Source organism: Maniola hyperantus, chromosome 6 (genome assembly GCF_902806685.2).
Source record: "Maniola hyperantus chromosome 6, iAphHyp1.2, whole genome shotgun sequence".
Taxonomy (NCBI): Eukaryota; Metazoa; Arthropoda; class Insecta; order Lepidoptera; family Nymphalidae; genus Maniola; species Maniola hyperantus.
In genome coordinates this window covers 10412670-10431549 of record NC_048541.1, presented here as the reverse complement: position 1 = coordinate 10431549, position 18880 = coordinate 10412670, and the positions used below count along the sequence as shown (strand labels likewise).

Genomic DNA, 18880 nt, shown 5'->3' with positions numbered 1-18880 from the left:
TATATTATATCCCTATTCCCTACTTAATATGAGTTTTTTTTTTGGAAACGATAAAAAGTGACCGTATTCGCAACCTTAATTTTCGGCGGGGTCGCACTGAATGGATTGCAAATTGATTACAGAAACGCAAAGGCGTTCCTTCCGATTTATTTAGGAATTTTGCGTATTCATGCCGTGTACGTTTAAATTGATCTATTCTACTCAGAGTAATAGCAATCAAATACCACTGTTTTGATTCAATGGAATTGGCTGATATATTATTAGTTATGTACGGTTTTATTTTCAATACAATTGTCGAACTTGTATGGTCAATTGCCGTTAATTCTTTTTATTTACTTTATTGAAAACAGATGCAAACCACAATTACAATGCTATTTAAACGTTCACTGTTGATGTAAATAAACATGAATAGGTACGGAAATTAATTTACCAACTGCCTAATTAATTACATAAATCAATAAGGTCATCCGCTGGAAAAGATTTTTCTAAAGCTCACCCTAAGGAGTTAATTGATATAATGTAGTTCGATGTTTGTATAAAGTTGCGATATGTGGACGAGTAACCTATACCTAGTACGTAAGTAAGTAGTTGGAATAAATAAAGCAGTCATCCGGGTCTGTCTCTATAAAAGCGCTAAGCCCCGTTTTTAGCAGTGGTCGAAGGATTGAGATGTGATAATGGATAGATAGTGTAACTCAGCAATGTATTTAATTTTCGTTTTCCCGAATAGATAGGTACCTAGAGACTAGAGTATGGCTTGGAAAACAGAATAGAATAGAAAGATTTTTATTCCAATAAACATTTACAAGTGCTTTTGAATCGTCAAAGAATTTGGAAGATAATGAATATAATAAAATATTATATATTATCATAGGCCACCGAGCGAAGCCGAGGACAGTCAGCTACCAAATAATAAAGTCCAATAAAATCATACCTTCAAAGCTAAAAACTAAACTTAATTTAATGCACCAAGTTATAAATTTTGTTAAGAACCAGTTAGGATATTACTTGAGATATTAATTAAAAGTATTGTGGTGGGTTATAGCAATACATCATCTTTTATTGAACCCTTTTTATTGTGCCTTAATTGATTCAATACAGAGTATACAGGAAAGATGGATATAACAAGACGGGAGGTACAAAGGGGGTATGCAGTTCTCTTGTTTGACAACTTTTGTGACTTGAATTTTAATCCTAAGCATATGCTTCATTGTGATGTGCATTTCAAGTGCCTGAGATATTTATGTATTTTTTATTTTGGAATCTATTCTAAATTGTATCTTTATTTAAAGTTTTGTACTAGGCTAGGTAGTACCCGGTTTGTCAGCAAATTCTACTCTGCCTCGATAGATAGAATAAAATGTTGTAGATGCCTGTAAAAGTCCGGTTGACTAAATAATAATGATTTTATTGGTATTTTTAACTAATAACATTCATACCTTCCATAAGAATATTTAACAAAATAGTTTAAATGACAACCACTTGGATAAAAAAACATTTTGTTAGTGTGGAAATAGAACTTTCTTCATGTCCTTTTAATATAAATCGTCAATATCTATTATCTACCAATCATTACATTACTGCTTAGACAGCCTTAGAGAAAGAAGTGTTGCTACGTAAGGCCGCCTTTAATTAAAGCTACATTAATTATGATATAATATAAAAGTTCTTTGCTTGTACCTATTTTCTTATTCAGGCTTTACTTATAGACGTTATACCTAGAACTTTATACGTTTACCGATAGGCTTTATTTTAAAGCTGTAAGTAAATAGCCTGTACTTAATAACTGAGCAAAAGAATACCTATATATATTGGTTGATTTTAGTCTTTACGATATGCAGCAATGATAAGAAAGTTTCTGCCTTTACCGTTACAGATACCGACGGCAATAGTCTAGCTTTAAGTTACCGGTAATCTAACGCAAGAGATGGCCCTTCACAATGCGTTGAATGAGCTGTCGACTGTCGCCGGCTAGTTTTATCAATGATAAATGCTTTCTTGCATGTCACTTGCATAATAGGGTTATCTACTTATTAATTTTGTATGGTTATTGTAATATGATACGATACTTGAGTTATTTAATGTAGCATGCATTGTAAGTGAATGTTCTCGCATCGAAGTGCTTGATGAAAATAAAGCTTATTTTGTAAATTGGATTGAAAAATAATTTGGGTAAAACAAAAATAAACCTACCTAAGCATAGTTATTATTTTAACAATGTACATTTGTATTTGTATTTACTTTTATGTATGTCCAAATGGGTTCAAGTGCCTAACTACATGACTATTTTATTATTTATATATAGTTACTACATGATTTATAGATAGGCACCTAACAGTTTTTCAGTCCAGTAATTATAAGAAATATATACGTAACTAGCTACATTGAGTATACCTACCTACATAATTTCACAACTTCATTATTTACTTTTTACTCTATCCATAATTCCACTTAGCATTTCTAGCTTTGTAGCCAAGAACTTGTATTAAACAAACTATTAATACATACTAGACGAGTTAATAAAGCTCACAAACCATAAAGACGTAATCCATGAATGCACCATCCGCGAATAATTTGATTCAGTATCGTTTTTATTTAGGCCTAAATGCAATACCGCGCAATCTGCCCACTTACGGCGTTAAACGTCACTTCAGGGGCAGAACGGCGTATCTGGCATTTACAGCTTTGTGCGAAAAGCTCCGCAATGGTGAAAGCTTTCGTACGAGAAAAGGAAGGGCATCACTCCCCGCCTGGCTTCAACTGGCTCATTCGCTCCCCGACCGCGGCAGCGCGTACATGTTTCAACGTACGCCGTGTTTCAGTGAACACGATCGCGAAAAAACTTTTCGGTGCGGTGACGAACTATTGAGTTATTAGCAGAATTTAGGTCTTCGAAATATGAACACGATCCGATAGTGCTGTGAGTTTTGCTAAGTGAAAAGAGACTGATCAGCGGCTGCACTGAAGAGCCTAATTACGAGCTAGGCTAATGGCGGGACCGCTGCGTTTTCATGAAGGTGAGCCGACTTTATTTCCGTTCGGCAATCCCTCTAATTGCGTCAATTAGGGTAATGCGGCGACAGCTTTGAAGAGTCCGCTTAATGATCTCTACAGTGCCTTGAAGTCTTTGAACAAACTATTAAAAATAGCGAGAAATAGCGATGTGAGTAATTAGCTCACTCACTTTCCCTTCAACTATCAACATAATTGTTCGGGGGAAAATTTTAAAGGAAAACAGACAAGCATTGTTTAGTTCTTTATTGAATTAAGCTACCATATAAAGTAAGTCTGTAAATTTGCGGTAAATGAATTATTGCAATTGTTTGATAATAATTAGCACATTACTTTTTCATTCAACTACCATGCGAGGAATTTTTAAAGGTCGTGATACATACCTATAAAGAATTTTTATTGCCTAAAGTTACCATAAATAGACCCAGTACAGTATGCGAAGAAATTGCGGGAAATCAATTGAAATTGTAAAAAAAAATACCTCACTCACTTTTTCCCTTAACTATCAGCATAATTGCTATTGTACAGGATTTTTTTTATTAGCAAAAAACAATATAACGAGGTAGAGATCATTGATATTACTCGTGTGTATTATCTAGGTCTTGCCTTTTAAGTAATCTTAAACATACCGAGTTTGAAAAAATGCAACAAACGAATTATTGAAATTATGAATTAGCTTACTCGACAGTCATTAACTTTTTCCGTCAACTATTAAAATAATTGCTCGGAAAAAATTTTCAAAGGTGGTAAAAAAGCGATAAGTATAAAAGTAAATTTGTCATGCTAAACAAATTAGTCATAAAATAAACGGGATACCGCTAGACGTTCATACAAGATATTAAAGAAAAGGTATATCCTTAATTGGAGTAAGTAGTATCGTATATCTTAGCTAATGAATAATATTGAGAATAGCCGGCCCCACACGCAGCAAGAAAATGTAGATGCGGTAATGTTATTTATGTCCCTGTACTTATTTATTATAATCACTCTCTTATGTTTCTTACTGTGTCTTATGTCACTACTGAAGTTTCTTAGATTGTGAATATGAAATTTGAAAATTGATTGGAGTGGTTTAAAAAAAAACCTCAACAAAATGCTTTTATTTTTGTTTAATATAATTTTTATGAATATTTCATGGTAATATATTTATCTCTAAAGTTTGAAATAATTTAGAACTATGTTTTGAACTTTTTTTATTCATATGTCCAAATTTGATAAGGTATCATATTTTTGTTAAAATATAAAGGTAAACAATATTTAAAAAGTTTAATTAAATGAAATTTTCGAACGAAATATAAGTAGGTACTTACCCATAAATAAAATTACGTCTTCAAAAATAGACTCTAGGTACTGGATGGATTTTTTTATCAGTAGAGTCAATTAAAACTTAAAATCAGTTAAGTCAAAAATTTAGGTAGGCTACAGTAAGTAATATTAAAAGAGTTTTTTCAGAAATCTTAAAATCAATTTTTTTAAATCAACGAAAAGTATTTCTGAAATTAATGTGACTTGAAAAAATGCTTGAAAAGTCTTTTTAATTTATAATTTAGTTGCACGACGTGGCCTAAAAGCCAATTAGAATGGAGTATCCGCTTGTTCCTCCTCTAATTAGCAAGTGGCTCATTAGCTACATCACTAGACCAATAGAGCGTAGATGTCAGCCTAGGACCACGGCTAATATCTTCTACAATCTGAATACATGAACTTTAGGTGTACTGATTTTTTTTTCATTTACAAAATAAGTAGAGACAGCCACAAACATTGTACCTACCAAGATAAGTTTTTTAAATCATTGTGTCGTAAGTGGATTCAAAAATACATGAGAAGCCTCTTCAATTATAACTTAGTTGCACGACATGGGCTCAAAAGCCAATTAGAATTTAGAATGGCATATCCGCTTGTTCCTCTCTAATTAGCAAGTCGCTCATTAGCTATATCACTGGACCAAAGAGTGTAGAAGTAGGTCTAGAGATGATGGTAATATTTTTAACACCCTGACTACATCAACTTACGTGTACTGAAATTTTGACATTTACAAAATTAGGTAAAGATAAAATCTTTTCTAATATTCTGACATAAATTGAATAAACACAACAAACCAAAAACAAACACACTTCCGCATTATAAGCAAAGGTAATAAAGGTACTGATAGATAAAACATTGGAGCAAAGACAACTTACACCAGCATTCTTAAAATCACAAAGTATTTTATAATAATTCAGATTGGAAGTTGGAACACATGAGAAGATAAAACATAGCATTCTTACAGTCATCTCTTGCACTACATCACTAGACCTAAAGAGGAGTGTAGCAATGCTTCATTCGTTTTAATTATAAACACAAGTCTCTTCTTAATTACGGAGAGCAATTAAGGGACAACATTTATGCTTATCTAGACGATAATGACTGTTTTAACGAATTCGCTCGCTCTATTGTTTTCTATGCGTTGTAGTTTTTCTCGCGACTTCCATCCATGTCGGGTTCGCTGATTCGAAGCTAAGCAGGGTTAAGCAATAAGACAAAGACCAGAATAAAAGTGCTAGTCGGACTATCACACGAAGGATTTTCGTACCTTACCCGGTGCCGGATAGAGCAGGTGACGTGTGAGTGTCCGGGGCGTCCCCCGCTTCATACCCCCGCTTGCCATATCGATCTGTCGTGTCCTATAGGTAATTATAGTATAGCGACCTCCACTAGGTGGACTATCAAACAAGTCGCAAGATCCGTTTGTGTGTGGAAAAATAGAAATCTCATCAAGAATCCTCTGTTCAGCCAGTGGAATCTATTGTTGAGCTGCAAAATGAAATATTCAGAAACTATTACACACACACACACACATTTTTGTACCTACACTTTAAATTTTCTTTTTGTAACCTATTCGTATTTGTGATGTAATAAAGTGTATACATACATACATATTAACATACAACTCAATTTCAATTTCCAAAACATGGTAACAACCCTTTCAAAGGTAGGATACGCTGCATATCCATTAATTCATTTGGGCTAATTAATAAAGCTGTTTAATTAACGAGCCTGTTGTACAAATTAATCAACGCTGATTGGTCTATGCTATGGCCGCGTCTAATATTAATTACAGTTAGGATTATTCCATTTTGTTTAGCCCGCTTTATTAAATTAATGATAACTAGATGGTAGATGGGTATATTATTGAAATAACCAGTTTTCTATTTGACGCAAATTGGTAACAACTGCGTCAAGTTTAATTTCCATACTGACATTTTGAATAATTATTGGTAATGTACCTAAACATCAGTAAGTTATTCATTTAAAAGGGTGGCAAACACTTTTTAACACATTAAAGGTATGATCCGCAACACGCTGCACGCAGCCAGCGCTGCCGCAACAATGCTGTCATGTCATGTCAGTCATGAACACAAATTTAATTTTTCTGCTTTGATCTAACCCTACATTCATGGTTTTCAGATTTTTTCCCCAAATGTCAGCCTATAAGTTCTACCTACCTGCCAAATTTCATGATTCTAGGTCAACGGGAAGTACTCGTAGGTTTCTTGACAGACAGACGGACAGACAGACAGACAGACAACAAAGTGATCCTATAAGGGTTCCGTTTTTCCTTTGAGGTACGGAATCCTACAAAAACGCAATAAGCACCTGCCGTCAAACGATTTAAGCGTTCCGGTACGAGTGCCGCGTAGAAACCGATCAGGGGTACGGGTTTAATACCTTAAAACCTGCTATAACCCCTTCCAAGCTAGCCCACTTCCATCTTAGACTGCATCATCACTTATCAATAAGTGAATTCGAGTCAATGGGAATGAAAAAAAAATTACACTAGTACCTTAGGTATTTGTCTACATTTTTAGTTAACATCAATGACGTGCAATGCAGTGTTGTCACTGGCAATAGCATGGAGTAGCGGTGATGTCGCGCTAATTGGGTGCCTCATGTCTTCTACTGCAAACAAATTAGCCCCTGGAACAAGTGCCCCGCGCTTAGGGCTGCCACCATAAAATTATTGTAAACTAAAACCATAAAATAGTATCTAGAGAAAATGTTGCTGTATTTGACTGCCGTCACTTTTTAGGCCAAGCAATAAAAATCTGGATCTAAGTCCCTAACTAACCAGCCTACTGAAGGTTTATGCCCAGATGAGGCACAGACACCCGCACCGGTTTAGCATTAAATACAAAACTATGAATGAAAGCACCTCATCCTGGCTGCAATTCCTGACTATGCAGTCTAGAGTGAATCCTCAATAAATCTCTTGGAGAGCCTCAATAGCTCAACCGGTAAAGGAGTGGACTGAAAACCGAAAGGTCGACGGTTCAAACCCTGCCCGTTGCACTATTGTCGTACCTATTCCTAGCACAAGCCTGACGCTTAGTTGGAGAAGAAAGGGGAATATATTTAGTCATTTAACATGGCTAATATTTTTTTTCAACAAACAAATAAAAACCTTTATTCATACAGGTTCTTTAAAAATAGGTAGGAAAATTAATCCCAAAACCATTGAAATAGGGTGCATTTTTTAAATTATAATAAAACTAGCTGATGCTCGCGGACTCTGTCCACGTGGATTTAGGTTTTTAAAATCCCGTGGAAACTCTCTTAATTTTGCGGCACAAAAGTATGGACTATGTCACTCTCCAGGTCATTAACTATACCTATGCATAAAATTCACGTTGATCAGTTGCTTCGTTACGACGTAATTGAAAGTTAAACCAACAAACTAATATACAAACAAACACACTTTCGCAATTTTGTAATATGAGTAGTGGTTTGAGATTTAAAAGCTGTATATGTATTGATTTAATGTTTTTTTTTCACTACCTCGTGGATGAAGAAATCATCCCAGAAAGCTTAAAAAATAGTTACAAATAAAACTAAATTGTTGACTTTAAGATAGCAGCAGTTACCACGGTCAGCTATGTTGTTTACACGTTTATCTCCAAGAAGATCTCCGTTATATCGTCTCAATTATTTCAAATTAATTGGATAGAAATTTATACATCCTGAATCCGATGGGCTGCGTTGGTGTCTTCTAAGAAATACAGGAAAAGACTTAGCTATCGGAAATCCTTTTCCTGATGACCAATTATTATTATACTTAAGTAGCAAGGTATAAGTAAGGTATATTCTAGATTACTAATTTTACTAGGTAATTTATGATTTGAGATGAATAGAAAATTAGAAACATAGGCTACTTCAATATATAATTTACGTGAAAATATATCTAAAATAAATAAATAAATTATATTTCTTGATTTTTTAGGGTCCCGTACCTCAAAAAGAAAAAGAAACTCTTTAAGGGATCACTTCGCTGTCCTGTCTGACAAGAAACCTATAGGGTACTTCCCGTTGACCTAGAATCTAGAAACTTGGAAGGTATAGATAGGTCTTATAGCACACATTAAGGGAAAAAATCCGAAACCGTGAATTTGTGGCTACATCACACACAAAAAAAAATAGTACCTATATAACATTCAAATATGTCATTCAATGTTCTCAGCGTACATATTCAAAATCCTTTGATCTTTTATCGTTTTGTATTTTCTGTCTTTTTTCTTGTACCTTTATTTGTATTTAAATTTATTATTAATCATCTAGTTAGTGTAAGTGGCACTGCCGTTCTAATAAGATATAAAATAAATAACAAGTAACAACTAATTAGTATTTTCAAAGTAAAGACTACTATACCAAGTGGGGTATCATATTACGAAAGGGCTTTACCTGTACATTCTAAAACAGATTCTTATTTATTTTTATGCATAATATTATGTAGTTATTGATTTATCGTGCAAAATGTCGATTAAATACGACTGTAGTACGGAACTCTCGGTGCGCGAGTGTGACTCGCACTTGTAAATAAGTTACAATTTTTAGCTGAAATCTTCAAAAAAATTTGTTTTCAAGAAGCTCACAGTCGATTTTAAGCGTTCCGGAGCGACGGACGATACGAATAAATTTAGATTAGGTACCTTCCAGGTTAGCCTGCCATCTTAGACTGTATAATATCATTTACCATCAAGTTAGATCACAGTCAAAGAGTATCAATCTTGTAATCAAATTAAAAAAAAGCCACTTACAATTTTGTTCCGGCTCTCGGGCCAGTAATTCCTTAGATTGAAGCCTGAACAAATAATTTTGTACAAAAAAGCACCATTCAAAAATTCATCACTTAAAATTTACAATACGTTCTAAAGCCTGAAAAATAATTATAAAAACTTGCTCTGGGGGTGCCATTTTAGAATTTTTATAGCAATACATACTAAGTATATCTTGTCTAATTAGTATACCTACCTAGTACCTACCTATAAAGTCTTGTATAGGTAAATGAGTGTTTTTTCGTAATATGGCGAAGTTATTCTTATTTTTCTGGTTAGGCTATGTATAATAGAAGTTTAAAACATTCCAATTGGCAGCCCTGATCGAAGGTCACCAGTAATTAGGTTGGCGGGCTTGTTTTTCAGCAGCGGCGGGTGGCGGTGGAGCTTCCTCTTGTTACTTATTTAATTACGAACGCCGTTCGCTGTCTCGTGTTCCAGTATTATGTACACCTTCATTACAAGCACCGGCTTCGATATATTGTCAACAGTGAACATACTATGGCTAGGTATGCATAATTATATAGAGATAGGGAATACTGTCAGGTAAAATCTGCATTCCGAACCGGTGATAGAGTCACAGATAGGACGTAGTGTACCTACTGTTATACAGGGTGACTGGAAATGTGATACATTCCTTGCAAGTGTTAAAGTAGAGCTCATTTGCAGCTTATTTTCTCATATATAATACCATTATCCGAATTTGGTTATTTCTGATTTAAGAATTTCAATCGGAATTCCCAAGCTTTCAAGTTAAGATGTACCCTTGTAGTAACCCTGTATCGTACTATAATAATAATTAATTATGGTAATATATTTATAATACATAGATTAGTTTTATAAATACTATATATAGTACTATTATAATATATAATATATTCTGTATCACAGTCGTAAGCATAAGAGACACTGTCCTACAGAAATAATTTAATTTAAAAAAATCTTGAAACCCTATCCATGCCTATTTGGATGACGCAATTGATTGTAGGAGAAATTAAAAGAAAGCTAACTTCGATAAAATGCAAATAGGACTAAGAAAAATAGGCATAGGACAAGTTTTCGTTTAAAAAGTTCGTGCTTCTGTAAATATCTGAACAACTCAGAAAAACTATCAAACTATGTTCAGAAAGTCAGAAAAAACAGGTAGAGTACATTTGACATTTGATTCTTTTCTAAATACCTATATAATTGCGGATAAATTGCAGCTGTGAAAAGATAGGAATTAACGAAATGTCAAGCATAATATTAAGCATATTTTTTGCACAAACTACAAAGTGCAATTTAAATTATTTTTTCTTTTAACTAATTAAGAACGTCTAAAAACAAATTCTTAGTAAAATATATTTTGTTTTAATTAGAACAGAGAAAAATGTATGTAAATATTTACTTTACGAAGTCAGTACAAGTTAATTACGTCTACTTTAATTATTATAGTGTAGGAGTCAATGTTATCCAAACTCATAGTTACCAAAGTAGCTACAGTCTTTTGTATACAAGAGTAATTATTATATAATTGCAATAGTATTATGTCTCATGTATGTTATGCATTCCATAGTGAAAATGAAACTAATGGTGTCTATTCAGTGATTACGGATGTGTCTATAACATACGTAGATTGACAGGTTCTGAATGTACTGCTATTACTTTCCCAATATTTCAAGTAGGAAAGGATGGCACTATTTTTAGATTTGTCCATTCAGTTTGGTAGATATTCGAACCGGTAGGGTATGGAATGCTCTTCCAGGTGACCTCCACTTTTAACATAGGTACTTTTAAGTCAAAAATGCATCTTCTTAGCAAGCGCGCTCCACCTTAGAGTGCATCATCATTCATCAGTCATCACTTTCCAGCACGTTTGATAAAAAATAGAAAAGCCCCCAAGTTAGGGTATCGCTCTATAAATCCATATTGTACCTAGACTAATTAATTAATGAGTTATCTTGGTCCCAGTCTTACTTATTAAGCACAGATAACCTCTGGTGGCGTGACTAATGACGCGCGCTGACGTCTGTTTGTTTTTGTGACGAAAGGAATAAAGTAAATATTGTCAAATGTCAACCTATTTTAGGATTACTTATTAGGATCTATACTTATATAACATTTACATACTGTTTATTACATATTAAACGTTTAATCTGACAGATATAATACTACCTACTAGCTTATGACCGCGACTCCGTCCGCGTGGACTACAAAAATTTTAAACCCCTGTTTTAACCCTTTAGGGATTGAATTTTCAAAAATTCTTTTTTAGCGGATGTCTACGACATATTATTAGCTATCTGCATGCCAAATTTCGGCCCGACCCGTCCAGTAATTTGAGCTGTGCTTTGATAGATCAGTTAGTCCGTCATTCAGCTTTTCCTTTTATGTATACAGACTACTACAGATAAACCAAGTAAAAATTAGAGGTATAATATTGTATTATGTGTGTAAATTTTATATAAGTAGGTATGTTACCAAGTGTAAGTAATAGTTTGAGGTGATATTGAAGTTCTTAACACGTGTGTAATGCGATTTGACAGCTATTGATAGTATTGATACAAGGACTATGGAAGTCAAGAAATCCACAGGATCAAGAATAACCACACATACCAACGACGTACATAATAGTTTCTCGATTAATCAATAGTCAGCTAAAATACACTAAGTAGGTACTTGATCTTAGACTACTTGATTAAGTAGTTTTAAGAAAATGATAAAACCGATTTCCAGAGTTTTAGAGAATTATAAATATATTATTAGAATCTAGTAGGTATCATTAGTGTGAATTTGGAAACCAATTAGGTACATTGTAGTAAATAAACCCATATTTTCGATACATTTCATTCACTCTAATTGGTCTTACTACATTGGCGGCTCGAATGCAAATACTCTGTTATTAGGCAGGTTAATTAAAGAGTTATCGCTGGTAATTAACCCGTTTCGGTACAGAACGTGTGCCCATGGCTCGTACAAACACCACTAATTAAGAAATTCCTCTTCATTAGCTCAATTAGACTTATTCACGTCAGAAATATAGGTACCTATACACTACAGCCATACAAAAAATAATTATAATTTTGCTTCATTTCATCGTTTTTTATTTGAATTGTATAGTACCTACGTGACAGGTTGAAATGGCAATCAGGGAGAGAACACCCCGCACACCCGCACTGCCCCCGCGCTAACCCGGTGCGGGCGAGCGCAGATGACGTGCGGGTGTGCGGGGCGTCCCCCCGCCTCATACCCCGATTGCCATCCCTACCTGTTGTGGACTACACAATATAAAATGGACGGATCGTTAATTTAAAAAGTCCTTTAGAATAAATGTACGCTGTCTAAAATCATATCTTTTGGTGTAATGTTTTATAGTATTTACCAGACGGTAGGTGTTATAGCAGTTTTTGAACTTTTTGAAGGAAACTAAATATAATTAATAATTGAAATAAAGGAAACACTTACTTAGCTATTCCCTCACACATTCAGACTGCATTGTACAACACGTAACCTTAGCTTACTGCACTGCATTGGCTTCTTTCATTTAACATTTTTCTAATGCTAAGTAATTTAATTAAACATAATACCCACCTTTAGTCTTAAGACATGGTTCACAACAAAGGCCAGTTCTAGAGATTTTTGTTAGAGGTATTGTTTATATTGTACCTAACTACCGATTACGCTAAGCGTACAAGCTGCTCGATTGCGGGAAAACTGCATTAATCATTATTACAATCGCAATCTTTGTGATTGGCAGAATTTATGGTATTCTTGTTGCAACAATACTGTAGCCAATAGTAAGCGAGCATCAACCAATCAGAGATGAATGCGATTGTGACATTGTAGCTGTCAGTCTACCGCAATCGAGCCGCTGATTCCACGACATGAGCTCAAATATTTAAGTCAACGTAATGCACACATATTATACGGTGAGCCGTGATAGCCTAGTGGTTACGACGTCCGCTTCCTATTCGGGAGGTCAGGGGTTCGATCCCGGGTACGCCCCTCTAACTTTTCGGAATCATGTGCGTTTTAAGAAATTAAATATCACTTGCTTTAACGGTGAAGGAAAACATTGTGAGGAAAGCGGCATGCCTGAAAGTTCTCCATAATGTTCTCAAAGGTGTGTGAAGTCTGCGAAGCCGCACTTGGCAAGCGTGGTGGACTATGGTCAAACCCTTTTAATACTGAGAGGAAACCTGTGCTCTGTAGAGACCCGGCTATGGGTTTATCATGATGATGATGATGAGCGCCTTGGCTTCTCTCCATTCTGAATACATACATATGTATGTATGTGCATTCTTTACCTATTACAGCTCAAAACACAAATGACAAGTTACAAAAAAATACCGGCCAAGTGCGAGTCAGGCCCGCGCATTGAGGGTTCCGTACTACAGTCGTATTTTTTCGACATTTTGCACGATAATTCAAAAATTATCATGCATTAAAATAAATAAAAATCTGTTTTAGAATGTACAGGTGAAGACCTTTCATATGATATCCCACTTGAAATAGTTACTAACTTCGAAAATTGAAAATACTAATTATTAGTTCATGACCACAATTTAATTTTTTTGTGTGATCTAACCCTAAATTTACGGTTTTCAGATTTTTCCCCAAATGTCAGCTATAAGATCTACCTACCTGCCAAATTTCATGATTCTAGGTCAACGGGAAGTACCCTGTAGGTTTCTTGACAGACAGACAGACAACAAAGTGATGCTATATGGGTTGCGTTTTTCCTTTTGAGGTACGGAACCCTAAAAACTTAAAAAGTAGGTACAAAAAGGCGGTCTTATCGCTAAATAGCGATCTGTTGTGCCATCCATTGTTTTTAATTCAAATCAATCGATTCCCATTCAGAATTTCACTATTGTTTTACTAGTTGTCCTTTCAGCAAAATGTCATTTCCTTCCAGTATTGTAAATTCTGTCATCGATAGGAAGTCGTGACCTGCTGGCGGGCTATCGGCAATTAGAATGAACCGCCGATAAACATATTTGACGTCAAGTCGAATATAGTATCGGGCTGGTTGACGATATAAGCACATCAACCCACTAAAGTGCACAAGAACACTAAATCGCTTGGCGGCACGGCTTTGTCGGTAGGGTGGTAATAGGGTGGTAATGGGTGGCTAAACACTTATAGGAATTAATTTCTACCTATAGATACCTACCTTTTTATTTCATCATCATCGTCAACCGATAGACGTCTATTGCTGGGCATAGGTCTCTTGTAAGGACTTCCACACACCACAGTCTTGCGTTGCCTGAATCCAGTGGCTGCCTACGACTCGCTTGATGTCGTCTGTCCCTCTAGAGGGGGCCATTCTAGTACCTTGGGAGACTTGGGACAAAGACCATCAAAATGATGTCCGACTAAAGTACCACTTTGGAGTCGAAAAATCTTGCGTGGTCCGCGTATGTTAGTAAGCGTAGCGTGGGGCACCCTCCCGTACAATGGACTGATGATCAAGAGTAGCGGGAAGCGGCTTAGTGAGGAAGGCTAAGGACCAAGTGTGGTGACATTAAGAAGGGAATGTCTGTATTCAACAGTGAACGTCGACAGGCTGATATGATGATCATCATCATAATATCAGCCTGCCGATGTGCATTGAAATCGATCGTTTGGGTAACCTAAAGATTGCAATGTCTGCTAATATGCAACACAAACTTGCGCAGTCCATGTTAAAAAAAATTAAAAAAATATTATTATCAACAAAATGATGTAGTGTGCTTTGCAAGCTGAAATGTAGTAAAAGCCATTTAGTCGAAAATGAGTTTTTGACGCTATCTTGAAAACAGCAAAATAACTATAGGTAAATCCATAGATTAATTATTGGTTTCGCTAAATTGGTTTATAGCTTATTGCTTGCTTTGAAAAAAAAGAAGATTTTTATTGTGAATATATTATTGTGATATTATACTTCTCTGTTATTTGAACAAAAATATTTAAATGGTGAATCATTTCACTTACTCTTGATATTTTACAGAAAGTATGGGATTCCGTGGACTAGAGACCTTACTTCATTTAGTCAAGAGTCAAGACTCGAGATAACCTTCATTATGACAAAATATGAGATCCATCAATATTAAAGTTATCTGCGTACGAGTAAAGTTTGTTTCTAAAGGAGTAAATAATGTTATCATAATGACATAACGGCTTGATAGGTATTTTTATGTGAAAAATATATCAATTGTTTTTCTGTTTACCATGGGTTTTATGTTATCAGTATCACCAATGTTTTTATTTAATTTTAGTTGCAGTTATCTACAGTAAATAATCACTTATCTCGTTTTATCAAAATAATAATGAGTAGGTAGCATTTAAGATGATGAGGTAGGTAGGTAGGTAGGTACGGTCGGCCTCAGAATTCGAGTAGCAATTCCGCAAAACTATTGTACTAAAAACCAGTCACACTTATGACCTTTTTCAATATTCAAATAATTTATTCAAAATCCATACTTCCATACCAATATTATAAATGCGAAAGTGCGTCTGTCTGTCTGACTGCTAGCTTTTCACGACTCAACCGTTCAACCGATTTTGACGAAATTTGGTACAGAGATAGCTTGCATCTCGGGGAAGGACATCAGCAGACTTTTTATCCCGGAAAATTGAAGAGTTCTCAGAGGATTTTTAAAAACCTAAATCCTATATCCTAAGTCGTGTCGTCGCATCATCTAGTAGGTAATAAATTACACTTTTTGGTGGTCGGTTGTCGCATTTGAAAGATATAGTGGTGGTAATTATTACGCGAACTTTAAACTAAAGCTACTAGGGTTCCAAACGCGCCCAGGTCTGAGAAAAATAAACACGCCACACAAACACTCAGATGTGCGCACAACCGTGCCGTGCAGTGCCAGTGAATGGGTGCTAAGCGTGTTTTGGCCCTCGACTGTGCGTAGTAGGGATAGTTTCTTTATTTATCTTTTAAAAACAGTTTAACAAATGCTTTTGTATTATACAACATGATGCCCGGCGACTTCGTTAAAAAACCAGGTTTATCAAAAATCCTTTAGGAACTCTGTCTATTAACCAAACGTTAAGCTGCAGACAGATAGATATATACACTTTCGCATTTATAATATTAGTATACAATATACATGGATTAGGTACTGCACTTTTCTACAAAGGAAACGTCAAAAAACTCCAGCATTCTGTTAGTGGGCATTGAGCCTATAAGTAAAATTGGCTCCGTCCACCTTAGTAACTGATTCTCCATTGATAAGCCCATTTTAATGGTAATTTCCGTGTAGACAGGTGCTAGTGTAGCCTGCTGTAGCACATTCGAAGCTTCAAGTTTGAAGTGTTTATTAAACGTCATCGACTCCTCGTTGGCCCACCCACTTTGCCCTTTTCATCATAATATCGAAACACAGATATGAAAAAAGTTGCAGCGTTTTATAAAATAAATCTTTTGTTGACATGAAAATAAACTTTTTTCATATAAATTCAGCTGTATTATTAACAAAAAAATGAATACCTTTTGGCGACATATTGTATTACAAATAGGTATAAAATTGATTTGTAACATTTGTGTCACATGTCTCTCCGTCTATAACATTTTTAATTGAATCTTATTCAGAACTAGCTTTTGCCTGTGACTTCGCATGGATTTCAAAACCCTGTGATTATCTATTTAGTAGGATAGTAAAGAATAGTTGAGACCTGCCTACCGATTCGCTAACTCATTGTAGACACTGTGTAGTGAATCACCCTGCTGAGCTGCGCCCTTAAAATCGGTTTTGTCATGAGAAACTTTTTAGTGTTTGGGTTCCGAAAACATCTCTCTCTCTATTTCAGCTTTCTTCTCGGGTCCATAATATAGTATATCATCATTGGTAACATGCACTGTTCAAAGACTTTGATCGTTAAGCACTGAATAATTTTGGACGAGAAAACATCTCGAAGCTTCCCCGTACGCTGTCCAGTATACTCGTTTACTTAAATATGAATAAACTGTATAAAAAATAGCGTTTTTAAATTAAAAACACCTAAAATGATTTAATATAAAAATGACTTCGTCAATTTATAGGCCGTTCCCGATTTGAGTGCTCTTAAAAACAGTCAAAAGTTTGCAGCGCTGGCCTCGTTCGGACGATTTTATGCAAATTTTGACAACTTCACGTTAAGTAGGGGACAAACTGTGTCTACGTTTAACGTTTTACTACTTCGGTATTGGGACTGCAGGCCTTGTCCGAATTATTTCATTAAAAAGTTTGCCCCATTATGGGTCTTGAATCTTGATATTTTGCTCGATGTTATGAAAAAAATACAACATGGTTCGGCTGTGCAAAAATTTCTACACGAATAAACTCACAGATCTGTAAAGATCCTGCTATTCTTTTGGTCCCTCATGAGAAATAGGCGTACTTAGCAGGTTTCTCAGAGCTGTCTATACAAAGGTTGTTTGATTCTCATTTGAATATTAACCAATCTCACTCAATTAAATTTTGTAGACACATTTTAGAAACAAATATTTGTGTCTGTCGTTTGTCAGATTTCCATAAAAATGTGTGTACCTACTTAGTTCCAAGTTTTGTATGTAAACCAGCTCAAAGATTTGTATGTAAACCTTTGAGCCGGCTCAAGATTTGTATGTAAATCGTTGAGCTAGCCGGTGTGACTTTAAAGTTACACATTATTACATAAATCTGGAAAACTGTAGATATGTTTATAAAACGTGTTAACAAAATTTCATTGAGTTTGCTTGGTTAACATTTTAATGAAAACCAAACACGTTTGTATGAAGAGCGATGGAAAGCCCGCTAGGGTTACTTCTCTTAAAGAAAAAAAGTAGCATTACCTGACAATAAAACCGAAGTAGCATTTAGCATCATTGTTCGTCTTTTACTTCCGCTCATTACAGGACAGTTAAACCCATCACTCCGAGTCCGAAGTCGCAAGCGAGGGCTAGTTAAAAATTATAAATAGCTCATACAACTAACCGGTCAACAATGAAATTCACAATGAGGTTGATACCCCTTCATAGAAAGCGTTCATTTCCTCTACTTCATTCGTGGAGTAGCAAACATAGTCTGTAATGAACGAGCGGGAACGATCGCCACGGCAATTTGAACGTTCAGTGGGCCGGCGCATACCAACAGTCCTCGAAATTAGTACCGGCAGTACCCGTACCTAGTGCTTACCACGTGTGTACTGTGTATAATGAGCATTATATTTTTAAATTACTTTAAAAGGTACCTATATTTTTCCTTACTATGTTTATTTTAAATTTTAAGTAATAGGTACCTACTGTTCACTTTAATATAAGTAATCGAAAGACTTTATAGAATCCTACATTAAATCCTGATACAGTGGTTTTTTTGCACAAGATTAACGGAGACAAATAAAATACTGTGTAAGTAGTATGTGAACTGTGAAGACATTTAGCACTAAACAAAATTCTCAAAAAATAAGTCACTCAAATTGAATGGCTTAATTGGCGCGAAATATTTCAAAGCACTCGGTGAAGTTTGAAACCGGACGGGTAATCACCGGAGTCAACAGCGGAGCGGGTCAGCTTTCAATTTAGCAGAATTAATAACAGCACAAATCCCAGTCCCTGACCGCGCTCTCGCAACTGTGGAGCCTGTACCGAGTAGAGTATAGGCTGTGGATAAACGCAGGTGTCATATTACTTGCGACCACCGGGAACGTGTATCGTGAGCGAATCGAATATTTTATTACCATACCACAGTATAAAGAATATCCTTACTTTGTGACCATACCACGTAGTTAAAAAAAAAACCGAGGATAGAAGTATATGTAGTTGTACGACCACATGCGGCTATGCA

General features: G+C 35.3%; 1 protein-coding gene across 1 annotated transcript in view; it reads left to right on the top strand.

Annotated features, from left to right (window-relative positions):
- Positions 1 to 2776: 2776 nt before the first annotated feature.
- Positions 2777 to 18880, top strand: part of Bx (Beadex) — a 72144-nt gene continuing 56040 nt past the window's right edge. The window contains exon 1 of the mRNA XM_069499140.1: positions 2777 to 3001. The gene's annotated coding sequence lies outside the window, so the exon portion shown is untranslated. The remainder of the gene's footprint in view (positions 3002 to 18880) is intronic.